Genomic DNA, 27,954 nt, shown 5'->3' on the forward strand with positions numbered 1-27,954 from the left:
TTACTCTTAAATATAACAATAGTGTTTGATGTAAATGCATATATTAGTGTAATTTCTTTTTACCATTTGAAACAGTGAGACTGTCTTCTTCTCATACTAGGTGATCTTCTATTGTGATTGACTATCAATCACATACTATTGTGATTGATTCACAATACAAAAGTGCTATTTGCTTTTGACAGAACAGTCCAACTGTTTCATTACTGTCCTGGTTTCAGCTGGGATAGAGTAGCTATCAGTAGAGAAGCTGGAAGGGAGCATAGCCACGAGAGTTGACCCAAACTAGCCAAAGGGATATTCCATACCATAGAACGTCACGTTCAGTATATAAACTGAAGGGAGTTGCCCAGGAGGGACTGATACCTGCTCAGGGATAGACTGGGCATGAGTCAATGGGTTGTGAGCAATTGCATTGCGCATCACTTTGGGGTTTTTGGGGGTGGGGTTTATTCATTCCTCTCTCTCTCTCTCTCCCCCCCCTTTAATTATTATTATGTATTATGTCTTTTTTTTAATTATTATTGTATTATTAATTTAACTTTTATTTCAATTATTGAACTGTTCTTATCTCAACCCATGGGTTTCTACCTTTTTTTCCAATTCTCCTCCCCACTCCCCTAAGGAGGAGAGTGGGCAGTGAGCGAGCAGCCATGTGGTACTTAAGTTGCTGGCTGGGCTTAAACCACAATAATTACATTCTCTGATACTCTGTAGAGAGGTTGACCCAAGAACTGTTGGGTCCATGACAGGAAAATAGAAATCTAACCTCTCCATTTGTATATGAAGTTTTTTGGCTTCCTTGCTTACAGTCATTGCAGGGAGTTGGGGGTTGGACTAGATGATCTCCAAAGGTGCCTTCCAACCCTAACAATAATGTGAACTTCTGTGGCCCAGTATTTAATTGCAAGAGTAAGAGACACTTACTGGGCAATTACTGGATTTTTTTTTTTTTTTTTTTTAAAACGCTTGATTTTGTTATCTACTGATCCAAAAGGGAAGTTTAATAAATTCATTACATCTCCAGAAAACCCTTTCTTCAAGTAGTATGAAAGTTATGTTCAATGTTTTAGAACAGATCAAGTTTGCAAGAAATTATTTCTGAGTTTTAGGGAGCTGACTATGAAACATTTATGCACAACCAAAAAGAATACATTTCTATAATTACAGTGGTTAATGATGTTAGCATTTGCATAATCACCACAATGCTTCCTTTAATTTTTGCATGTTTCACATTTTTCTTTCCATTTAACAATTTCTCACATTGTTTGTGGGGCAGTGTGGTGAATTAATCCTAGAATATTTACATTTTTCTATAAATAGCATTATGCATTGCTAAGGAGAGGGATGGAGGGGGGTTTTGCCTGTTTTACTAATCATTTGATTATATGCTTTTCTATTACATTTGTTTTATTTGTTTGAAGAAATAGCTTGTGGGCCAGAAGCTTTATGAATCAATGTCAGAAAGATCTGTAAGGAGACCTCACTGAAACACTATTTCTCTGTACAACATTTTTTTTCTTTAATATCTTAGAAAAGTCACTCCACTTTACACAATACTCGGCAAAATCCATGAAACAAAAAATAGAAAAAAGTAAGAAAAAAGAAATGTTTACAACACTCACTTGCATACAAACTGAATTATAAGAAAGACTAGTGACAAAAAAAGTCTCTTGGAAAGAATGGCTGGGAGAAAATTCTTCCTTCAATTTAAGAGGCCTGTGGTGAGGTGTGTGCCTCACATCGTAGATACAGAGTATGTTGAAAATGCTGCTAGTACATAAAAATCAGTAATAGTAGAAATGCTGCATTCTGGAATGTAGGTTACACATTAATGCAAAATTAATATAAGAACCATAATCACCCTACTACTACAAGGTATCAAGTATGGTTGACAGAGTTTTTCCCAACAATCTGCAAGAAAAAGAAGTAACAATGCATATGCATATCACACTAGTTTATACAGAGTAAGTAGTTATGGCAGTAACAGAAAACGATAGCAAAAATAGAAAAATGATCCTAAAAAAGGCAAAAAAGAGGCATGGAAGGAAGCACTAGTTAAATTTGCCAAGATAACGAGGCCATCATTCTAACACTTACAGCACCAGGAGTCCTGATTTCAATTCCTCCAGCAAGTTAGCACAGGACAGAATTTTATGATCCATGTGAACAAAACTAAGACCGCACTGCCACTGAGAGAGATGTTTCAACCCTGATTGTGAGGAAATTACCAACTACTTACGAAGTGAGTTGGAACAGCTTGTTGATCTGTGTGAAGTCTACCCTGAAAAAATTAGAATTGGTGATCCAGCTCTCCCTATGGCTGTCTGACCACTAGAACAGACACAAGGATTAAGATATGTGGATTAGGATGGCACACCCAACAGTCTAGTTCAGCTTCTACGACACATGGAACATCATCCTTATTTTGACTGTTGGATACATTTTTCAAAACTACAGGCAAATAAAGTTTGTGTCATCCCTCAACAAAGGCTGTGCCAGAACTTTACAACTGTTTTAGCTATACTGACTGTGGACTGAAAAGCACAAATACAGACAAGTGAAGCAAAATTGTAGTTTGAACAAAAAGCATAAAGTCTGGACTGATACATAAATACAGATATGGAAGCTGAATTTGAATTAATGAAGGAGATTATACAGGGATGAAGCATAATGAGAAAAGACAGAGAAACCAGAACTCTGCATTTCCTTTTGGAAGGCAGAGAAGAAGAAAAGAGGACAATGTACTGAATGTACTGAAGATGTAAACTTCCATTATTTTAAATTCATATCTCATATTACATTTACAGAAAATATGAATTCTTCTCTAATACCACATACATTTCAACTGACTATAAATTTTACTTAAGTTGGGTAAATGGTGAAAGTCGCATCTGTAATTATGAGTACTGTCTCTACTGTGCAGAAATGTTTATCACTGCAAAATAGTGAAAAGACACATAAAGATATTTATAATTAATGATTATAATTCTTCAAGTAGTGCATTGTACAACCGTTCTCCTAAAAACACCTTGACTCTTAGCTTTCTTACTCTTTCTGTGGCAAAACTTACTAATGGCCCTTCTGTTTGTTATTTGATGCTATCAGGGATTTTCAATCACATGTAAAAAAGCTCTGTTCAGAACGTTCATGCTGCCAACAGTCTTCTCTTTCTTGTCCAGTAAATCTTGAAGGGGCCTTACCTTTCCTGTATAGGGGCCATACCTTTCAGAAGACGGAGAGGCCCACCTCACTCCTGTATCTTACTGACTGTGGGACTATTCTAAGCAGAATGTTCTAATGAATACCCTTAACTTGATGTCTGCAGGTAATCTAAGTTTCCTTTCCGGGAGAAGTTCTGCTTGGGCTGTTCTGTGAAAGGTGGGAATCTTGCTGCAGTGTGGAACTGGCTAACCAGCCACACCTAAAGGGTGATGGTAAATAGCTCCTTTTCCAGCTGGTGACCTCTCAATAGTGGGGTCCCCCAGGGATCGATGCTAGGCCCAACACTGTTCAATGTCTTCAGAAGTAACCTGGATGATGGGATCAAATGTACCCTGATAAAGTTTACCTATGATACCAAACTGAGTGGGGAAGTAGACGCTTTGCAAGGGAGAGCCACCCTGAAGGACGACCTGGATAGGCTGGGAGAGTTGGCTGACAAGAACCTTATGAAGTTCAACATGGACAAATATAAGATCTTGCACCTGGGAAAACACAATCCAAGAGTGCAGAACAGACTGGGATTTACCCAGCTGGGGAGCAGCTCTGTGGAAAGGGACCTGGGGGTCCTGGTGGACAACAAGCTCAATATGAATGAACAGTCTGCAGGTGCGGCAAAGAAAGCCAACAGGATGCTGGGTTACATCAACAAGACCATCACCAGAGATAAAGAAGTCATTAACCCACTCTACTCAGTGCTTGTCAGGCCACACCTGGAATACTGCATTCAGCTTTGTTCTCTGCTACACAAAAAAAATGTGGACAGGCTGGAGAGGGTCCAGAGAAGGGCCACAAAGATGATCAAAGGACTGGAAAGCCTGCCATATGGGGAAAGGCTGAGAGAACTGGGTTTTTTTCAGCCTAGAGAAAAGAAGGCTCCAGGGAAACTTTACCACTATGTTGCAAGATGTAAAAGGTGGCTACAAAAAAAGATGAAGACTCCCTTTTTCCAAGGAGTCACATAGAAAAGGTGAGGGGTAATGGGCGTAAGTGGCTTCTGGGCAGATTCCCATTGGACATGAGGAAAATTCTTTCACAATAACGATCAGCCATTGGAATAACCTCCCCAGGGAAGCGTTGAATCCCCCAACACTGGACACTTTTAAGATTTGGCTGGACAGGGTGCTGGGACATCTGGTGCTAGGTGATGCTTTGCCAAGAAAGGTTGGACCGGATGATCCTTGAGGTCTCTTCCAAGCTGGTGTTCTATGATTCTATGATTTTACGATTCATATATGCAGAAATGGGCTGTATATTTTTTTCTAGAACAAATTCATACCTGAGGTGCTGTGTTGGATTCTTGTCTTGCCTTTTTTTTATAAGAGAATCCATGGTATGTTTATTCATCCTTTTTTCCATTCACATAGCAGGAACTCAGTGAGGAGCAGTAAGGAATTGCCATTGTGTGGGTTTTTTCAGCAATGACCAAATTGTGTTCCCCTGGAACTGGATGCTGTCATTCCTGGCTTTCTACTGAAGTATTACATGAACTTTTCTCATCTCCCTTAAATGATGTATTGAAACACCACTAGGGAGAATTTTAGGCTGGATAGCTTGAGCTGCCCTCATACCAAGATACATATCTGAGCCCTTGCAGAAAGGCAGAGTTCAGAAGCATCTAGTGTTCAGTATTTATCACTGGTTATTGTGTTTTATTATTATTTTGTAGGAATTCTGACAATTCGCAGAACGACCTAGTTCTCCTGTATGTAGTGCTTAACTTACATGTTTGGATTCCATTTTTCAGGCTAAGCATAATCAGTCACTGAAATGCCTAGCTTGTAAGTGCTAAATTTACTGTTTGGATCTATCAACAATGAATATAGCTTACTTCAACATTCCTCTTAGGCTTTCTTACTTGGTTTTGTCATTCTTCCAGCTATTTATGCAAGCTCTATACAGGGTGTTTTCTTACTGTGGGATCATAACAGAAAACATTGCTGGTGTTTAACAAAACTAAAATGCATTTGGTACTTTTCTTCTGCTTTTCACGGTGGAAAATTTCCACTCAGTTTCGCTCTCTGGTTAAACAGTTGATGCATGACATACACCTATTACTTATTAGCATTTTACATGGATGCTACCTGACTACTGGCACTCTCTGATTAAATTTTTTTTCTTTTTCATATTTTGTAGCTATTCACTGGTCTCTCTTAGAGGCACAGTACTAGGCGCCTGCTATGTAAACCTTTGCTGGGTACTTACGCTGAAAGGTAGTGAGAACGAGAGAGAATTTGTGTGTTCTCTAGAGAAAAGCATAAGTATTTTTCATTGATTGTACTGTAACATGGAAAATTTGCACAGAGCTGACGTGGGGAATCTTGTTGGTTATGTCTACTTTAGCAAGTAAGAGTGTAAGAGTGTACAAGTCCATAGAAATGGACTTGTAAATCAAAGCAGTTTGTCAATAACTTGACATCCACCATTAGCATGTTTCATGTGGCTTACTTCAGATTGTCTTCAGACTGCTTTCATGGACTGAAAAGCATTAGTGACTGGAGATCATTTGGTGTACTTTTGGTGTGCAACTTCAGAGTAGTTTCACTTGAAATGAACCCAGTTGTGCTCTGAGACTGTGCTACAAAGTGAATGAAAGCATGGTATATGGGGATGGTTAGCTTTAAAAGCACTCTCCAGTCCAGACTAAAACTGTAACACAGACACACTATCAACCACTCTATAAAACTAAAGGCTATTTAAAAACCTATAGAAATTATGATAACTTTATTAGATCATTGAACATTTAAACTGAAATAAAGAAGAAATCTCTCTTGTTGCATGAACTGCTGTTGAGGCTTTTTTGACTACTTTTATGTTATGGCTGTTAAAGAGCAATATATGAACCAAGTACAGGATATGTTCTCATAAAGAATTTCATGTAAAACACAATTTCTTAATACTAAAAAATATCTCTTTTAAAGAAGATAATGTATTCAGTGGCGCTTTTTCTACTGTGTTAAATAATTTCCATTTTCAGTACAGCTTCTTAACAGAATTTCATCCATTACTCTGATTACAAAGGTGAACTTTTAAGTTCATTTTCTCTGAAAAATAATTACAGTCTTCTTTTATGTTCAGTATTAGATCCATAATGCTTAAAGCCTGGAAGCTTGAAATTAATATGTTTTGTCTTAGAGCCTTAGTTATCAACTTTTAAAACCAGTTATGTCGATAATTAAGGATTTTCTTTTGTCAAAACTTTTGTATGTTTTAATAGAAGCTGGTTATCTAATTCCTCATACAGAATTAATTGTGAATATAATATTCATATTCTTATTTCTGTGTGGCTGTCATTTGGTGTACAATTCTGTGATATAGGTTTTTAATATTTTTTTTTTTTTTTTACATCAAACATGCCTGTGGCTGTTTGTTTCTTAAGGAGGAAAAAGACTTTACATATTCATAGTTAATGCCTATATTTTTAACATAGAGGATAAATTCTTTTGATAAATACCTGACATCTTAGCGTAGATTTTATTATTTGCATAACATGGCATTGCATTGCCAGATATAAATGCAACTGATTTTGTTTTATAATTAGACACATGTATAACTTGTAGACAATAAATATAAGCTAATTATAACTTTTTCCAATATTTATGTTTGTTTGATCTCAGTTTAACTTTCTGTAAGGATGGCAATTGAACAGTTGGCCAGATTTCTTGCAAAGCTTTGAATCTTCCCTGTAAAAGCACTGCCTTTTTTCCTCCCTGAATGCAGGCATGTACTGAGGGACCTGATACAAGAGAAAAACTTAGGTAGCAGTTTCTAGATCTCTGGCAGGTTAGCACAATGAGAGGAAATCACATCCCAACCTTCAGAAATTCTCCCCAGTGGTGCATTTGTAGGTTTTCTCAAAGAGGACTCCTGAAAAAGTATTCCTTATGATATTCCACTCCTTCTTCAAATAGCAAGCAAGAATCTGTTGCAGTATTTTCTGGCTAAGCCTGAGACCCATTACCTTCTTAAAGCTTGAAATTAGGCTTTGAACTAAGTCTTTGTATACATATATGTGCATATGTGTAAGTATGCGTGTATGCATATAGATGTGTAGGCTTCCCTTGTTTCACATATTTATTGGACTCATAGGATAGAGTCAGAATCAGGTTTACAGTATTTCAGCTCAAAAAAAATTGTGCAATTTGTAGTCAAAGAATGAGTCCACTCATATCGGTATCTTCAATTCATATACCTCAGTACCCAAAATTAGACTCTGTATTTGCCTTTAATGATGAAGCACCTATAAACCTAGTGAAAGGAAATAAGTAACTTCAATGTATAATTCAAAACCTGAATGTCTCAAGCAATGAATAATGTACATCATGAAAAGGCTGTGTCTGAAGCTTCTATGGCTGGGTCTTAGATATCTATGCTTTCCAAGTCTTTCCCATTTTGGATCTGAAGATTTCTGTCTTGCATGCATAGTCCCGACTGCACCTTAATGATTTAAAAACTAATAGCTAGGGTGAGAGTAGTAGTCTCACATACACTTTATGAAATAGTGCAGTAGCTGAGAAAATGTCATAACTTGCTTTGTGTCTTTGGTTCTAGAAGTCCAAAGCCACATTGCTATATAAAAGTCATAGTACTTGAAAGAAAACAATTTGTAAACTGTAACTATAGTACTAATATTGGTGTCCTGGTTTCAGATGGGATAGAGTTAATTTTCTTCCAGGTAGCTGGTAGACTGCTGTGTTTTGGCTTTATTGTGAGAGAAATGGTGATAACACCCTGATGTTTTACTTGCTGTTAAGCGTTTATTCTAAATCAAAGACTTTTCAGTATTTCGTGCTCTGACAGTGAAGAGGAGCAGAAGAAGTTGGCAGGGAGGAGAGCCAGCTGACCCAAATTAGCCAAAAGGGTACTACATATCATTGAATTTCATGCTCAGTATATAAAACAGGGGAAGTTGGTGAGGAGCTGCTGATTGCTGCTTGGGGACAGGCTAAGCATTGGTCAACAGGGGGTGAGCAGTTGTACTGGGCTTCACTTGTGTTTTCTGAATTTTTATTTCTCCTTTTTTGTGTTGTTCCTATTGTTGTTATTATCATTTCTATTATATTTTACTTAATGTTAGTTACGAAACTTTTTATTTCAACCTGCAGGTTTTACCTCCTATTGATTCTCCTTCCGATCCCACCTAGGTGGTGAGGGGGGGAGAGTGAGCGAGCAGCTGCGTGGTACTTAGTTGCCAGCTACTGTTAAACCACAACACTCAAAAATGAGTGTAGTTTTGGTTTGATCAGACTCTTTAGGATAAAATACATGCAAAATCCCAATGTAGACAGCAGGGAAAATATAGCAGATTTTGCTCATTGTTCTGTTCTTCAACTAGAATTTCCCAAACAGGCTGTCTTGCTGGTTAATTTAGATTGTTTCTTTTTCTCATATTTTGAGGGACAAGGTTGGGTTTCATTTTGAAAGTAATTCAAACAATGTTCTTATGTTTCTTAAATTTTGCAGTACAAAAATATTATTTTTTTAGTATCCCTACACATTATGTATTTATCATCTTCCTTGTGTCAGTAAGTTTGTTTGGTGGTTGGGTAATTTGCATTAATAGGAAATAGGTTTTGAGTGAGTATTTTATAATCAGATTGCCAGAAGTTGTTCTGCAATGCTGACATGCCTGTAAGAAGTGGTGGTTCATTCGATGTTATAAATGGAAGATGGAGCTTTGCTAGGAGCAGCTTAAAAATCAAAATGTAAAAGTCTAGTAAGTAGTATGGTTTTACTAAACAGGTAAAAAAAGCCAATGGGCAGTTTGAATTTGCTCAAATGTCATTTAATTACTGGTTTGGTTGTATGTCCCTCAGCTCCTGTGACAGTCAAAAGACTCTTTTTGTGCTGTGGCAAAGCACCCCAGAAGACAACCGGCCCTGAGGGAGGCCTGAGCTTGTCGGCGGTGGGCAGCGCGTTGCCGCTCGGGCAGATGCCGGGGGCAGAGCAGGTCCGCGCTCCACCAAGGTGGGGGATGGTTTTCCTGTGGTGTCTGCCCTGAGGCCGCGGAGATCAACTGCCCCGGCAACGAACTGCCTGGAGACAGCGACAGACGCTGCGGCGCCTGACGGGGCTCGGCGTGACCTAGGGCTGGGATTTACCTGGCCCCCGCCACCGGCTGGAACGTTCCAGAACAGCTCCCGGCGCACGTGCGAGCGTGAACATGAGCCTCCGCCTGTGGGAGGGTCCAGGAGACCCCTGACCCTATAAAATGTCCGTCAGCAGCGGGGCGTTTGTATATTTGCTCTTGACCCTGATGGGGTGGTGGAGTGAGAAGGGATGTGGCTGAAAGGGAGTTAAGTTACTGACTGAGAAGATGCTGCTGTATTCGCAGGTTGGTCATCTTTTATGTTTTATTTATTTCTTTTTTTTTTTTTTTCCCCCTCCTACTTCGGATCCTTTGTAAGAATAAGAACTTGCCAAGACCTTTGTTCCTACTGACAGAGTTTTAGGGAAGTTCACGATAAAATTAATTGTTGTTTCACTTTCCGGGAGGGCCTGTGGCTTCTCTTGTGATCTGCTCGGCATGGTAAAGAATCAACTCCCCCACACCCGCTGGGTGGTGCGGGACACTAAACGAGTTTAGAGTATTATACAAGAGCACTAGATTTTAAAATGCATGTTTTTAAATCATAACTACAATTACAGGAATTTAAGCCTCTAAGATTTCCATACCGTTATCTTAGTAACAGGTTATGGATGACTAGCCAAGATAAGCCGTCAGAAAGGAACTATTTTTACATAAAGGTCTAATATAAAAAAAAGAAATCATGGAATCTATTTAAGAACAGTATATTAAAATTATACACAGAAATTCAAGCATCTCTAAACTTGTCAGTTTCCATGGCAGCAAACAATTTGTATATTACCTAGCATTTTAGGCACTGGATTTTCTTTTTCATGATTTTGAAGTACTTGGAGACAATTTGAATCTATTTTTGAAAAGTTAATTCTGATCATCTTATTTTGTTATAAGATCTTTCAAAAGGTTCTTAATTCCTGATTTTGGACCCTGTGCTTTTGCTGGTTTTATTAGTAAGGAAATTGTGTTACGATATTCACAGCCAGTAAACTCAGTATAAAAGAAGAATTACAGAAATAATGATGTAGGAGAAAATGTATATAAGTTTTGCTTTTTCTATAGACTCCTATTATTAAATTGGAAAACTACTAGAAGGGTAGACAAATCCAATGAATAGTGGCTGGGCAGCTTTGTCTGCCAGTTCCCTCAGGACTCGTGGATGCATCTCGTTGGATCCCATGAACTTGTGCACTTTCAGGTTCCTTCGATGGTCTCAAACCTGATCATCTACAGCAGGTGGTTCTTCATTCTGTAGCTCCTGCCTTTGCCTTCTGTGACTTGGGCGATGTGGCTGGAGCTCTTACTGGTGAAGACCAAGACAAAAAAGTTGCTGAGTACCTCATGACCTTCTCCATGTCCTGGGTGACCAGGTCTCTTGTTTCCTTCCAGAGGGGGTCCATGTTTTCCCCTCATCTTCCTTTCATTCCTGATGTACCTATAGAAGTTTTTCTTGTGCCCTAATTTTGTTGCCACAGGTATAGTCTGATCCCCATAAGAGAGCCTATATTAATGAAAAATAGTTCTAAAACTTTATACCGTGAAATTTTATATTATGGAGTGTACCCTCTTATAGAGGGCACCCATAGTTGGATTTTTTGGCCTTCAGCAGACAATAGTATTAGGCTCCATCAGTGACATCCATGAGAGCTCTGTCATACTATTTCTAATGTGTCATAAATGTTCAGCTGCAAAGAAAATAGAACAGTTCTTCTTCTCTGGGCTGTACTAATTAAGTGCTTTCAATGAAAGGAATATTCAGAAGCTGTCTGATTCATGTGAAGAATTTGCGATACATGTTATCTACTTAATCTTTAATATGGCGATTAACTGCATACAGGTTAAAAATAAAATGTATATAAAACCTTAAAAATATTATACAGTGCATGGATATAATTTTTCAAAATAGAAATAATTTTCCTGTTCCTTCTTTTTCCTTGATCACACTATGCTATTAAACCTGAAATCTAGGTGGAATCCAAATTTTTATCAGAGTAATAGCAACAATTTCTAATAAATGAACAGAGCAGAAGGGAACAGATACATAGCACTACTTTTGTATTTTCATAGTCTGTTCTTTTCCTTAAGAAATAAAAGATGAGAACAAGGAAATACAGATTATATGTAACAACAGAAAAGTAATATGAAAAGAAGCAATTAGAAAACAAAAACCAAAGAGCTGTACTATGGTAGATTTTTCTTTTTTGGATGTTGGCAGAGGAAAATTGCTTAAGAGGAAAATTAATTAAAAAAATTAGAAGCTGTTTTTAAGAAATAACCTTGTTTAAGAAGTGCCACTAGAGCTTGGGGTTTGGGATATTTCATGTTTGAAAGGTATATTAAAGAGATCTAGTGGACACCGTATGCTTATTCACTCAATTATTAAATTCAATAGAGATATGGATTAAGTTTGTAATAATGGTTAAAAATAAACCAAGCAAAACAGAGTAGCAGTCTCCTTTCAGATGTTTGGCTTTCTGTTGATTTTGAGTGGAAAATGAAATCTTCGTAGACAAAGTTTATAAATATTAAATATTAGCTTTTCTAGGAAGATGTTTCACGTAATTGGTGTTTCTCTTGTTGTATTCTGCTTTGATGGTCTCATAATATGACAGCTTGTTCTTCTGTGAAGCTATTTTCCTTGACAGGCAGGAAGCACTTTTCTTGGGGTCACCTCTGAAATGTATGTACTCTATAATACAGTATTTGATGCATATTTTCTTTTTTTAGTCATAGACATTCTTCAGTTTATGGAAGCACCTGTCTAATAAATGCAGAATTGCCAGAATAGCTAACACTTAAATCCTACTCAATTCAACTGAGCTAAGTGCATCAGTATTCAAGCATATGGCTGAGTCTGCGGAATTGCTATCTTAAGTCAGACAGTGATCACATTGTTGTGGAATGCCTGATTTATATGGACACAGTATTAGACAACGTGTATCCATACTGGAAAACTTCCAGTGAAAATTAAGTACGTTATGTGACCTAACTTATCAAGATAATAGACTTTTTCAGTTTTTTTCATGTTCATCAGAAGTGCAAGTGCTCTGGATTTCTCAGAAGAAACCTAGATAGTCTCCATTACTTCCGCAATGTTGCCAATATCTGTAGCCATTTATATGATCTTGTTCTCAGGTAGAACAATTGCAATTTTGTCCCATAGAAATAGTTATTTGTTTTGTCCAAAATGTAATGGTCAGACATGGTATTACTATGTTGAAGGTTTATTGGGAGTTATGATTTGAGGTTTATTTGTAGAGAACTTTGGTATTGAATTGTCACATTTTCAACACATAGTGGAACTAAGGTGGTATCACACGGGCACACAAGATCTGACACTAAATTTCATTATTCTCAGAACAGTTGAGACATCCTGGTTTCTGACAATAGCATTGAGTTAGATAATTAATTTAAAGATAATGCCAAACCTTTTAATTCTCTATTTTTTATTAAAATGTTTTATATATTCATTACTTTCATTAACTAGAAGCAATCATGCAGAATGCAGGAGCCTCTTTAGTGGAGGCTATAAACTGTAGAGCAGAGGTTACACGGTAAACCTGTATGGATGTTTTACCATCTAGCCAATGATCTTTCCCTTTCTTTGACTCTACCACAAAGTGAGTTTATATTAGCAGACTAAAGAAACTTAGATATCCAAGGCAAAATTCAGGAAATTGGATGCCTCAGCCAATTTATGTTGTTTGGCTTCGTTCTCTGTAGTAGAGCCTAGCAGGAGAAACATTTTACCCTGTATAATAAAATCATTAGCAAGAGAGATTTGAGTTGATGACAAATCAGAAGATTGGGAAGAGCTATGCAGTGTTTGACAAATCATAAGAAATATGAAAGGTCTGAAATCTTGAAGCATTATACCTGACAGTGTAATACCTGACAAACCCATGCTGTTGCTGTGTTTTTGAGGCTATGATAAGAAACAGAATCACCAACTTTCTGCACCTAAGTCAAAGTGAGGTTTACATTAGCCACTGATGGAAAAAATCTACATCCAGTTCTGTTTCTCTGATGTTTTTTGGATCCATGTTACAATTAATATTCCATTGATCACTGGAACATAATTTTAGAGTTGCAGGAAGCTTATGTTTCATTTCAGAATTGGTTGAAAGGTTTTGTTTATTTTCTAGTGCTGACAGTACAACAGTGTGTAAATCCTCTAGGTTTTCATTAAGGGAGACATTAGTTACTGCTGGATCTTGGCAATCCTTGTTCCAATAAAACTGCAGACTTTTCTTTCAAGAAAGGTAGAACAGAACCCATCATAGGTTTGAATGCAAATGTAAAAATTCCCTTCTGAAGATAATAATGCTGACCTAAAGCAGGATAATGCCCACTAGTTACACAGATATCTAATGGGAAACTGTGTTCTCTTAAGTCTTTGCTGAATTTGGACACCTAATACAGAAGAGCTGTGGTTATCTTCAGATAAAAAAAGAGGGGATGGAAGTATGAGCACTGACTTTCATCTTTAGCATTTATTGGCTAAGTCCCCAAAAGCAGACTACAAATTGCTGAAATCTGAAGGATTTTTGGACCCATGTTTCCTCATGACTGATCTAGTTACTGGCAACCAGAACAAAAAAATAAAATCTTTATGTGAGTAGTGGCAACATCTTTCCTCACCAAGTCGGAGAAGAGCAGATAAGGAAGAAACACTAATAAGCCCCATTAAATGTATTTAATAATTTAATGTGATGGGTGACAGTTTTGTGTTATAAGGAAAAGATCTCTTGGATCAGAGCAAAATTTCCCTGTAAGTGGAGTGCAGTTTCTCAGGTGGAGAAAACCATTCAAATTCGATTGAAGCAGTTCAGGGAATCTGCTTCTATACATGCAAATATAATTACAATGTTAAATGACCACTGCTATCCTGGAGTGAGGTTTTTACGTATAGTTTCTGTATACTCAGTCAAAATTTATTAAAAAGTCAAAGGGTTATATATTATTTCTTATTGGACTCTGTTTCTGTTTTTCAGATACATATATGTGGAAGTCCAGATTCAGTTTCATAATTATTTCTTACATGTACCAAAGAGAAATGGTCCACCTATAGGAACATAAATGAGTATGAAGCTGTTTAAGAGGTATGTGACATCAGAATGTTAATTTATAGCCCTTTTTTTAGGATGCGTTCTTTGGAATGAGCATAGTGTGGTGGACATCCTATGGGCCATACTTCTAAAGATGTGGGAGAAAGCAAGCCGATTGGAAAGCTGAGGATGGTTCTAGAAGAAAGATTGTGCCTTGAACTCTTTAGCCCGTGGATTGCTATACTTAAATGTATTTAAAAAAAAAAAAAAAAGCTATGAAACTAGCAAAAGATGTTTTAGATGATTTTCCTGTAACTTCATAGATTCATTGTGCTATAGACTTCAACATTTTTTTTTAATGTTGGAAAAAATTGCTGTTTCAGTGCATGTTTTCTGGCAAAGCAGAATTTTGATATGTTAACATCTAGTTACTGCTTTCTCAAATAAGACACACCAAAGAAAAGAAAGAGGTTTCTTATCCATTACATCTTACCAGCATCTCTGTGCTGCCAAATAGAATATTTTCAAGTTAGATGGTTATAATTTTGAAGCAGTGTAAAGTATTTTACTACAGGCAGGAGTATTTTGAAAACATTTAGGTGATGCACTAGGTTTCATAGGAATTGATATGCTTTGCCTTCTAAAGGCAAACCAGAAAAAGATTGACTCTGTTCCCTGTGACTTTTTTCCCAGGATGTTGAAGTCCATAAAGTCTCATTCCAAATGCATAGTGATCAGGAAGTAGAATTGCACACAGAATTAAGGTCAGGTCTTCTGCATCAGGCTCAAGCTCTCATCTCAGATGCACTCCCTGAAAAAAAAAAGTCAGTAAGTTGAAGTTGTGCTAAGTAGGTGAGATGTATATAGCAGTCTTACGTGGTAAGTGCCTGACTCTCAGACCATTACCAAACAATCATTAGGCTTTAATTACAGCTCAGCAATGCAGCTCTGCTGTGTGGAAACATCCATGCTTAGTTGTGTTTGCATACATGACTGGCAGAAAATCATGCATCTCTTGAGTTGTTTGAGGATGAACTGGTAAGTTATTTTGAGGATACCAGTGAATACTCTGACCATGGTGAGTTGCATACCTTGCAGTCTGTCTCATTTTGCATGTAATCAGACCTGAAAATTAAAAGATGAAGTTCACTCTTGTCACAGCAGATTAAAGTAAACAAGTTAATAAATTTCACCTTTTAGTACAACTGAAACTACATGACTTAAGACAGGAAGCTTGAGGTGAAAAGAAAAATACCAGAGCAATAAAGAGAGCCTTCTTCATTAATAGCTGCATCTCTTCATCCATCCTAAGCAAATAGCACTTTTACTGTACAGTGATTACAGTGTCATATACACAGCTGTGGGTTTATGCTATTTGGGTTCAGATTAATTTTTACATGCTAAAAATACTAGTTGTTCAACATTAGTAACAATTGATAAGGGAGTTCACTGAAAGGCATGTTGGAGGAGTTTCTGTTAGCAGTCTACTGATAGTCATGATGGTGAGTTCATGTTCTTCAGAACAAATTACAGAGGTCAGTCATCAAGCTGGCAACCTCTCTACGATAATTTTTAGAAAATGAAAGGGGGAACATCCATCTCGACTGAGGATGTTTAGGGCTTTGTACAACTGATGGTGGCTTTGAGAATGTCTTACATAGCTATCCTGGAAGACTGACACATGTACAAAGAGGACATTATTTTTGAAAAATGAGGTAGAATTAACTTCAAATTTTCTGAGATTTTTCCTAGTCTTATTGTTCCCACAGACATAAATTTGAGTTGGCAACATTTTCCAAGAATGCTGAAGTCTGGCCTGGCTGAAAAGTCAATTATCTGTATGTTCAATTTTACTGAAGGAATAGTAGATCGCCTATTCTATTGCTCTTACAATCAATGTCATATTGTGACTTTTCGTGTTTCCCTAGTTTATTTGGCTTTTTGAAAGTGTATGCATTCTGTCTCATGAGTCATCTTTGGATTACAACTTCTGTTGAGGAACTGAAGCATAGTCATGATACTGATGTTTAGCATAATGAAAATATGCTTATATAATGTATTAGGTTATTTTGTGAAGGTCTGCAAGTTGTGAAAATTAGCATCTGAGGAAAATACACTCCTTGCATTTTTCAGGTATAAATATAACATTAATCTTGTCATGAAAGTACATAAAACCTAATCTTTCCTAGATTTATTTTTCCAAAAAATACCACTAGGATCTATGGACAATATAGATAGTGTAGTCGTATCAAACTTCTTACTGCGTTTATGCATGTACTTTATATTAGTGTATATACATATTTGTATGTTTCATGGAGATAATAGAATGGTTTAGGTTGGAAAAGACTTTTAAACCATCTAGTGCAACTGTTAACGCTGACACTGCCATGTCCACCACTTAACCATGTTCCTAAGCAGCACATTTACATGTCTTTTAAATACCTCCAGCAATGGTGACTCAACCACTTCCCTGGGCAGCCTGTCCCAATGCTTGACAGCCCTTTTGGGGAAGAAATTTTTCCTAATATCCAATCTAGACACCTCCTGGTGCAACTTGAGGCCATTTCCTCTTGTCCTATTGCTTGTTACTTGGAAGAGACCAACACCCATCATCTTGACCACCTATCTAATTATGTAGGTATTCAACTCACCATGTCAGAGTATTCAGTGGTATCCTTATCAGGTAATCCTCAAATAACGTGGAGAAGTAAGTTTTCTCCAGACTAAGCAACCCCAGTTCCCTTAGCTGCTTCTCATAAGACTTGTACTCTAGGCTCTTCACTAGCTTTGTTGATCTTCTTTGGACACGCTTCAGCACCTCAGTGTCTGTTTTATAGTGAGGGACCCAGAACTGAACATGGTATTCAAGACTTGGCCCTACCAGTGCTGAGTGCAGGGCGACAGTGACCTCCCTAGTCCTGCTGGCCACACTACTTCTGATACAAGCCACGATGCTATTGGCTGCCTTGCCCGCCTAGGCACATGTTCAGCTGGCTATTGACCACCACTCCCAGGTCCTATTGCATTGCATGGGATTGTTATGACCCATGTGCAGGACCTGGCACTTTGCCTTGGTGACTCTCATACGATTGGCCTCAGCCCCATTGATCCAGCCTGTCTAGATCCCTCTGTAGATTCTTTTCACCTTCAAGCAGGTCAGTACTCCTGCCCAACTTGGTATCATCTGCAGACTTACAGAGGGTGCACTCAAGTGCCTCATCCAGGCATTGCTAAAGATATTAAACAGAGCTGGCCTCAGTACTGAGTCATGCGGAGCACCACTTGTTGCCTGCTGCCAACTGGGTTTAACTCCATTCACCGCCACACTTTGGACCCAGACATCCAGCTAGTTTTTAGGAGAAGAAACAGACACCCCCCTTGCTACAACCTACTTTCAGGTAGTTGTAGAGAGCAATAAGCTCTCCCCTCACCCTCCTTTTCTTCAGGTTAAACACCCCCAGTTCCCTCAGCCACTTCTCATAAGACTTGTGTTTCAGGCTCTTCACCAGCTTCATTGCCCTTCTCTGGACCTGATCCAGCACCTCAATGACTTTCTTGTAGTGAGGTGCCCAGAACTGAACAGAGGATTCAAGGTGTGGCCTCACCAGTGCCTAGTGCAGGGGGATGATCACTGCCCTGACCCTGCTTGGCTACGCTATTGCTGATACAGGCCAGGATGCTGTTGGCCTTCCTGGCCACCTGGGCACAAGCTGGCCACTCAATAAATACTCCAGGTCCTTTTTTGCCAGGCAGCTTTCAAGCCACTCTTCCCCAAGCCTGTAGAGTTGCCTGGGGCTGTTATGACCCATGCGCAGGATCTGGCACTTTGCCTTGCTGAATTTCATGCAATTTGCCTCAGCCCATTGATCCAGCCTGTCCAGATCCCTCTCTAGAGCCTTTCTACTTTCAAGATCCCACCCACCCAAAACTCCCACCCAGCTCAGTGTCTTCTGCAAACTTACTGAAAGTGTACTTCATTCCTTTTCCAAGATCATTGATAAAGACATTAAACAGAACTGGCTCTGATACTGAGCCCTAGGGAACACCACCTGTGCAGGACACAAACTGGATTTAACTCCATTCACCACCACTCTTTGGGCCCAGCCATCCAGCCAGTTTTTTACACAGCAAAGAATACAACTGTTTTGCTTACTTTCCTTAGTCCTCTGAAAGTGCAGGCTAGAACCTGTATTCCTATATTTCCATCTTTTAGGAAGGCTGTTTCTTCAGTTTCTCAGACAAAACCTTAATACCTTAAAATCTACTGCATCAATGTCATTAAAGTCAAATAGAGACATCAGAAGTTGTTATTCTGGATAAAATCTGAAGGTCCATCCAGTTCTATACACCATTACTGACATATTACATAAAACATCAGAAAGTTTCAGGGAAAACAGACTTTTTTGGACTTGTGCCTCAGTCTGATCTTAAGCCTAAAAATACATTGGTTACTATCACAAAGTATTTAGTGTTAAGTCAAACTAAGAATCTGAGACTTTGCAGTGCTGTTTTGACAGTGGCCAGTAGATTTTTTCAGAAAGAAGAGAGAGTAAGAGCAGTATAGGATGATCTTTCCCTAGCATACTGTCATAGCCTATGGCAGTCAGCAGGTTAAAAGCTTCCAAAGCTAAAAATAATATCTAGCTTTTTTCTTTAATAGGCATCAGTGTTTGAATATTCTGCTATAACCAACTGTGGATGTATATGCTTTCTACATATAATGAGGTATATAATTTACATATATGTGTACACACACACATTCACCTACAATAAAGTAATGGAATATTATATAAGAATGTGTATTTTGCATACTTTATTATCTAATTTGCACTGTTTTCAAAGAAAACCAATCTTGTCAATAACTTGCAGAAACTCTTTGCCTGCACAGGCAAAAGTACAGAGGAGCTTTTAAGAGGTGACATGAAGTAAACTTCCCTTCTGTCACTCATGCAGGTATGAAACTCACAATGCTACTCAACTGAGAGAAAAGATAGCAAAAGAAAGGCAGGGCAAAGAGTTTACAGATAGGCTATGAGTTCTGTGTATGAGAACAGTACTTCCTTTTAGTGTTCTAATCTTGAAGCTTTTGGTTATTCCCTTTTATTAATTTTAATCTTGCTAATTTAGGCTACCACTAGCTTTTTCATAATGACCAATGCTGAAGTTTCTATTGAATTTCCCTACACCATTCCTCCTCATTCATCTCTCGTCCATGCCAAACCTTCCCTAATCTACACCCTTGACTGGAAGATATTCTGTAAATTGCATCATCACTGTCACCTCTGCCCGGATCTTTTAAAATATGTACTATATATTTGTAGAACTGTAGCAACCAGAACTCTAAATAATGCTAAAGATATCAGCAAACTTGAATTCCTTCCACGATTTTAACATTAATGTGACATATATTTCTCCAAATTCAAATAATTCATCTTTTGGTTTTGGATAGTCCTTTCTTATAACTATGGAAAAAAACTTTCATGTCACTGATTTTTTATTTTCTTATAAAGGCTGAAGTTTGTTATTCCACGCTGAGGGACTAGCCTGCCTTTATTTATTCTGGAAGGAGATAGTTGTTAGAAACATGCTTCTGTTTCAATTTGTTCATTTTGACCTTGACTGCACTTTGAAAAGTACAGTCTCCAGTCCAGCAACTGTGTATCTACCCCATAATTCATGAAAGGACATAGTAAGCCCAAGTGTGGACATGGTCTGGAAAGTTTCATGACAAAATGATAAAATACTGCTCACTTCAGCAGTTATACTTGTAGTGACCCAGATTATCTGTGCTGCAATTATCTGGAGTAAGCTTGTCTTTCCTTGAAACATAATACCAGAAAATATGAATGTGGTAGTTATGTTGCTCTTGATACAGAAAAAGGTAATTGCCTAGCAATCATTAATCTTATCATCCTCAAAATACCCAGGACAGGTTGGGAAATAAATATTATAATATCAAACAAATAGAAAAGCTCAGATGCAGAAAAAGTAAACCTCTTAGAAATGTTCCAGTACACAAAAATGTACAATAGGATAAATGGGTTTACAAGAGCACAATGTCATCTGTAGTAAGATTTTGGAAGCTGGCAGTGGCTAAGGCATATAGCTTCTCTATCCAGTGGAAGAAGTCTTACATATACAGTAACCAGAACAATGAATTAAGGATGCATAAGCTTGAAGTACCTATTTGGACAGATATAACTGAATTGATGTCTGGTTGGTTGGTTGGTTGGTTAGTGATGAGACAGTAAGCAGGAGAGGAGGACAGTGCTTATATCTATTTTTTCTGTGCTCACGAGAATCGGCAGCTCTGGCCTTACCTCTTTTCAAGTCAGCCTTATTACTCTGCAGGGGCATATTCTAGCTTCTAGACTACTTTGCCAGTGAGTGTAAGGCAGCACTGTGACCTGGACAACCACATTTTGTGTGGAGGATTGGATGAAAGCAGAAATAGTCTCAAAATGAGAAGCCAAGCTTTGGCCCTTCTTCCAAAATAGTAAAAATAATAAATTCATAGTCCTGTGTCCTCCTGTTTCCCCCATTAAGACTCTCACCCCAACCCTACAGCAGCCTAGTCTTATAATAGGGAATAAAGGCACCCCTCAATGCACTCTTCTGACAAAGTAACAGCAGCATCTCCTAGGCTTTCACTGCAATAAGGCAAGTGCAAACTTAACATACCTTCTGACTCTTCATACCTAAATGCTTTTAAATCACCCTCTGGGTCTCTGATGAATATCTTATACTTCAGATGCCTAAGTGCATTTTTGTATCTCACTACTACTGTGTATTGATTTCAAAGGCACTTAAATGCTGTGGTGCTTTCAAAAAAACCCATTTATCTCCTATCTGTATTTTTAGGAAGTTATTGCTTTAAAAACCCATCACACAGCAAAAATCTGAACCTGGATTAGCTGAATCACAGGCTGGCCGACCTAATCAGTGATGTGGACTTCCTCACTAACCATGCATCTGCTAATATACACAATCTGTTCCAGAAGTTTGAGTTAGTGCATATACTTACTTTTACACAACTCAGTGAACCAAAATGCCAACTGACAAAATACTGACAGTATATATCCCATTTTTATTTACAGTGATTTTCGTTCCCTTTTGATGCATATAATTTTTCCTTGTACAGTTTCTTTTCCCTGTGGAACACTTTATCGAGAATGTATAGAATGTATATACGGATAAGCATGCAATGCTTATCCACTCATTTTTATGTGAGTATAAAGTCAGTGCTTCCTTTAGGAAATGCATTTAAAACATTCATATTAGGGTAACAACCTTTTATGATAAAAAATGTACATTTGCTGTACAGATGCTAACAACAACAGCAACAAGTTTTCTGTCACAAAAATATTCTAGACTTGTTGAGGTCACACCTGAAATGCTCACGTTTCAGTTATGACAGTTTCTTTGTCCAGAAACAAAAATTTTTAAAAAAATCCACAGAAATCCCATAAAAGTGTATTCCTGTAAGAATGATACAAAAAGATTTGCTTGTCAGAGAATGATTTCAGCTACATTGCAACCCTCGCATTTCAAAAAGAACAAAGGAGAAAATATTGATCAACAAAATATAGAAGAACATTATAGTATCGTATATAATGTGTAATCCTGAAATCATTATTTTCCTTTATAGTTAGCTTGCAAATAGGTTTCCTTAATAAAAAAGTATTTAAACAAAAGCACTTTTGCATAGTTGTAAAAATACTAATTTGGGTGGAATTATTTCACATAAAAGAAAGCTTATTTTACATTTTACCTTTAAAATAACTTTGCTATTATTATTTGAACATCAGTATTTTCTAAATACACCTAATAAAATAGGAAAGACTGTGTTTCAGTGTCTTAGAACAGTTTTGCTACTCTTTCTAAGATAGGATACTATGCTTACAGAAAGCTTAAAATATTTATGAATCTTTACATCTTTACTTGGTATTTGCTTAAAAGATAAGAAAAATATTTTACTGGCTAGTCAAAACATTTGCTGAAATTTTCATTATGAGCCTATTCAGAGCTGCATAATCTGAAGACAGTAAGATTTAAGACTTCTTTTCTTTATCTGTAAAGTTAGTAGATTGAAGCTACTGTCAGATAACTTTACCTAACTTTATATTACATTATCATTACCTTTTTGGCTTTTACCTTTTTACGGCTCGGGATTCTTTAAACAGGAAAAATAAATTTCTTCAGAAATAAAGGGAATATCAGTATGCATGATTATAAAATGAAAAAAGAAATACAAAAACATAAAAAAGTATTGCAGAACAATGAGCTATAATGCTGCTTGCATAGCACATTTAAGCAGTTGCTTAAATGTTTTACCAATTTGTTGAAAATATTTCTGTCACAGGTTTTTAAGGAAAGATACTGAAGTAAAATTGTAAAGAATTACTAAATTTGCCTGAATCTATTTTATTCCTGATATTTCATATCACAACTTGTGTCCTATTCTACTATTGTTATATCACAGGTAAAATAAATCTGATTTTGCTAGTATCATCTACCTTTGTAGCTTCTAGTACTGCACACCCCCTGAACATGCATGCAAGTAGGTTGAAATGTGGGTGCTCCATCTTTACGCATGCCTATGCCATTACCTGTGATCTGCTAAAGCTCACACCAGTGAGAAAGCACCCCACCATACCAGTTACACATCTCAAGACATGGGTCCTACATGCTGTGCCCTATAGTGTTACTGAAGGAGGCTGTGCAGACTTCCTCACAGTCACCAATGAAGAGGCTGCTCTGTCCAGCCAGCCTGGGCAGAGGCCATGGTGCCCTGGGGAGATTGGCAGCACCAAAGCAGGTTTGCACTGTTGCTGTTCCCTCTCACTAACTTTTGACTGTTAAGTCACCCTGAAATCTTAAAGTGGAATGGAAGTCTTTCAAGGGGAGATTTAGATTAGATATTAGGAAGAAATTCTTTACTGTGAGGGTAGTGAGGCACTGGAACAGGTTACCCAGAGAAGTGGACGCCCCATCCCTGGAACTGTTCAAGGCCAGGTTGGATGGGGCTTTGAGCAATCTAGTAGAAACATGTCGCTGCCCATGGCAGGGGGTTGGAACTAGATGATCTTCCAACCCGAACCATTCTATAACTCTATGATTCTGTGAACATTTTAAATTATATTAATACAGACTTCTTAAGTGGTTTATGAAGATTCATAAAGGAGAAAACTACTGAGACTTCAGTGATGACATTCACTTGGGACATTAATTATAGATTTCTTGTCATTCAGGATTAATGTATGTCTAAGGAGAATATAATAAGGGGCAGGCTGAATAAAGACAGAACAAAAAAAAGTTTTATGCTGAACAAGGGGCAGCATAAAAGAGAGCAGAGCCTTACTGTGCCTGTATTAGCTGTGTGTTTCGCTTCCTCTACAATATAACACATACTGACTTTTTTTAAGGTACTATGAGATATAGTAGAAAAAGTCAAAGACTACTTACCCATTTCAAACAATGAAGGCAAAAATAAAGAAGCATATGAGAAAAACGTTCTTTTCCTGCTCTTACTTGCTAGCTAGGTCAAGCAACTGGCTTGTCAACAATAAGTAGTACCTTATGTCCCACTTAACTACGCAAACATACACAAACCAAACTACACTTTGGCTTACAACAAGGTAAAAGATCTGTCTAGACATTCATTCTGTCCATTATGCATGTGCATCTTACACTTTTGCCATTTTATTTTTTTCAAGGTCTGGCTTGCTGCAAGATACTTCAGTGGAAAGGAATTAAAATATAAATAATTTTTCTCTTTCTGTCTGTGACACAGCTTCTTAAACTGACAAAAGCTAACAGACTTATCTGTGGTAAAAGGGCACTCTTCGTCACAAATTACAATTTATGCCTGCAGGTCAGAAGGACCCTTAGTCTCTTTGTACAAAATGATGATACAACAACATTTATTCTGTAGGGCTTCTCCAACAACATTTCTAATAGAGAACAATATATTACACATCTGTAACACAACACTAAACTGACTGCAGATCCCCAGATAATTTTGTGTGATACTCGTATCACACAATACACTACAGACACTGAAACTACCCACATTAAGTTTTTATGCAATTAAATTAGGATAGATTAGATGTCACTCATGAATTATTTTCTGCTCTTCTACAGTAATTCATTTAATTGGCCTCAATGATCAACTCTGAGGTTTCTCCTCTCTAGTGAATTTGTTCTGCCCAGGAGCAGAGTTTGCAGGAGATATATCAATTCTGAATACTTTTCTTCAGTTCACTTCAGGTTCTCAAGTGATTACATGACTAGACATGCATGAACATTCAGCAAAAGTCACCAAAAAACATCATCCAGCTGATTTTTAAAATATCACTTACTTCTTTGAAGTTCCTGATGGGAACCATACTTATCCAGCAAGGTATGTTTGTAAACTTATTTCTCACCATGTTATTTTTGATCAAGTGATGTCCAGAGTTAAAAGAATATAGCCAGCTCTAATATTGCATTTAGCACCTGATATTTAAATTTGAAAGCAGTAGATTTACAGATATACAGAAGTAGATATACAGAAGATACACAGCAGATATACACAAGCAGCAGCAATAGATTTTGTATTGAAAGTATGTGAGAGTATTACTAAATAGTAATTGAAATCCTTCTAATCAGGTTGCAGTACACATGAGGATAATACTGCTTTTTTTCTTTTTTGGTTGTTTCTTTGGTTTTGGGTTTGTTTTTGTTTTGGTTGGGGTTTTTTTTTTTTAAATATTAGTTAAAACAGACCAGTATCAGAAAGAGGAAACTATCTGAAAGTGAAAGGCATACAGCTTAGGACAGGGAAAACAAGATATTAATTCAGCATCAAGTAAAACTTCTGTTCCTTTATCATTCCAGTATGTATATATGTGTATGGGTGTGTAGGGATGTACAGGTACTGTTGGGTGGGTTTTACTGGTTACCTGTATAACTTGTAAAAATCATCAACATTTTCACTTAGAAAATTGAGCCCATATGGATTAAACTGTTAATCGACATTTTAAAATCATAGAATCATAGAATGGTTTGGGCTGGAAGAGACCTTAAAGATCATCCAGCTCCAACACCCTGCTGTGGGCAGGGACACCTTCCACTAGAGCAGGTTGCTCCAAGCCCCGACCAACCCAGCCTTGAACACCGCCAGGGATGGGGCAGCCACAGCTTCTCTGGGCAACCTGTGCCAGTGTCACCACCCACACAGTAGAGAATTTCTTCCTGGTATCTAATCTAAAACACCTGTCAGCTAAAACTAGGAAAATTCTTTCCTCTGAGTCACTCCAAAGGAATGGGAGGTGTACTCTGAGTACTCATTATTGCCCACCCAAACATGTTTTTATTCCCTGTACATAATGCATATTGGTTTGTTCATTGTACGCAAATTATCATAGGAAGTGCTCTAAAGTCTGTTAAATTTAACGAGTTTCTAATCTTCTAACTTTCCAGTTTACACCAACATACATTTTGTTTTATGATTCTTGTCATGAGGAACAGGAAAGTCTCCAAGTGCCATTTTTTTCTAACAAACATTACTGTTGGTCAGAAGTTTAAAAACTGATGAATAGATCAAAACAATTACTAGGTATCTGAGGACACAGGAACTCTGTTTTCTAGGTATTGGCAGTTACTTCAATTACAAAAAAAAAAGACTTGATGCATTTGTATCTGATTGAGCAAGCTGCCAATGAACGCCTCTGGAGCTACACCTGCATTTTCTCAATACATCTGAAATTAGAGGTTTCACAGCAGTCTTCAGTGATCTGCCAGCTCTTCACAGGAACAAACTCATATCATTTCTTTTCTCAGCTGAGCTATTGTATTTCAGAACTTTGGCATTTAATTTATGCCTGAGGAGTTATCTAAAAACAAGAAAAGGTAGAGCTAGAATATACATATTTAACAGGCTGGTGATATATGGATTTAAGTTTAGGACCTTTGTATCAGGAGAATTCTCTGGAATTTCTATTTCTAGCCCAGGTCTCTAAAATGTCTTGGAGATTAAAAAAGAAAAATCATTCTCCTGGAATATGAGAATTGATCTTCAATAGTTGTCACATTATACTCTTAATTCATCCTAATATTTTAGATTACAAAGTTTAGCTAATAAGAGAGACCCTGAAAGGTAGAAATATCTCCAGAACACCACAACACTTGGAAAGCAAATTTAGAAAATGAGCTGGAATGAGACCTTTATGTCACTGGTTAAGATAATAACCTTAACCATACAAAAAAGATCAGTTGATAATTTATTTTTTAAAAAATTTTATCATTCAGAATTGCAGCTTACAAACCTCAAGCAGATAGCAGTAATAATGAACAGATTATAAATAATTTTTATGTATTGAAATGTTATTGCAGAAGATATATAAACCTCAGAATTAAAAGATCATTTCTCTGTTTAAGAAAATAATGAACTATGTGGAACAAGTTACAGCTCAGACATCAGCATTATTTTCTGCTTGTTCTGCGGTAACACCTCAATTTCAGAACATTCTGAAATGAGGTTTGGGATTTAAACACAAAGGACAAATGTTCAATGTACCAAACATTTACACAGTGCTATTAGTCTGTATTAGCCAAAAAGGACTGTGGTGGGTTGACCCTGGCTGGATGCCAGGTGTACACCAAGCTGCTCCTTCACTCGCCTCCTCAACTGGACAGGGGAATAAAAAATACTGAAAGGCTCATGGGTTGAGGTAAAGACAGGGAGAGATCAGCAGTTACTGACACGGGCAAAACAGACTCCAGTCAGGCAAATTAATTTAATTTATTGCCAGTCAAAAAGTCACAAGCAGGGTAATGAGAAATAAAACCACATTTTGAAACACCTTCCTCCCACCTCTCCCTTCCTCCTGGGCTCTACTTCACTCCCGATTTCTCCACCTCTTCCCACAGTGGCACAGGCTGATGGGGAATGGGGGTTTTGCCAGTTCATCACATATTTCTGTCACTCCTTCCTCCTCATAGTCTTCCTCTCCTCCCGTGTGGGGTCCCTCCCATGGGACAGTCCTACATGAACTTCTCCAACATGAGTCCTTCCCACAGGTTACAGTTCTACATGAACTGCTCCAGCATGGGTCCCTTCCACAGGGTGCAGCCCTTCAGGAGCAGACTGTTGCAGCGTGGGTCCCCCACAGGGTCACAAGTCCTGCAGCAAACCTGCTCCAGCATGGGCTACTCTCTCCCCAGGGCCACAGGTCCTGACAGGAGCCTGCTCCAGTGTGGGCTTCCCAAATGGTCACGGCCTCCTTTACGAGCAACCCCCTGCTTCAGCATGGGGTCCCCCACAGGCTGCAGGTGCGCATCTGCTCCACCGTGGACCTCCATGGGCTGCAGGGGGACAAGTTGTATCATCTTGGTCTTGCCATAGTCTGCAGGGGAATCTCTGCTCCATTGCCTGGAGCACCTCCTCCCCCTCCTTCTTCACTGATCTTGATGTCTGCCGAGCTGTTCCTCTCACTATTCTCATTCCTCTCTCTGGCTGCAACTGCTGTTGTGCAGATGATTTCCCCTTCTTAAATATGTTATCCCAGAGGTGCTGGGTCTGTTTTGGAGCCAGCTGGCTTTGGTTGTATCAGACATGAGGGA

The 27,954-nt window shown here is 38.0% G+C and overlaps 1 protein-coding gene across 1 annotated transcript in view; it reads right to left on the reverse strand.

The window, feature by feature from the left end:
• Positions 1-13,017: 13,017 nt before the first annotated feature.
• LOC115610462 overlaps positions 13,018-27,954 on the reverse strand; it is a 147,774-nt gene continuing 132,837 nt past the window's right edge. The window contains exon 5 of the transcript XR_003992238.1: positions 13,018-15,160. The gene's annotated coding sequence lies outside the window, so the exon portion shown is untranslated. The remainder of the gene's footprint in view (positions 15,161-27,954) is intronic.

Source organism: Strigops habroptila, chromosome 7 (genome assembly GCF_004027225.2).
Source record: "Strigops habroptila isolate Jane chromosome 7, bStrHab1.2.pri, whole genome shotgun sequence".
Classification (NCBI taxonomy): domain Eukaryota; kingdom Metazoa; phylum Chordata; class Aves; order Psittaciformes; family Psittacidae; genus Strigops; species Strigops habroptila.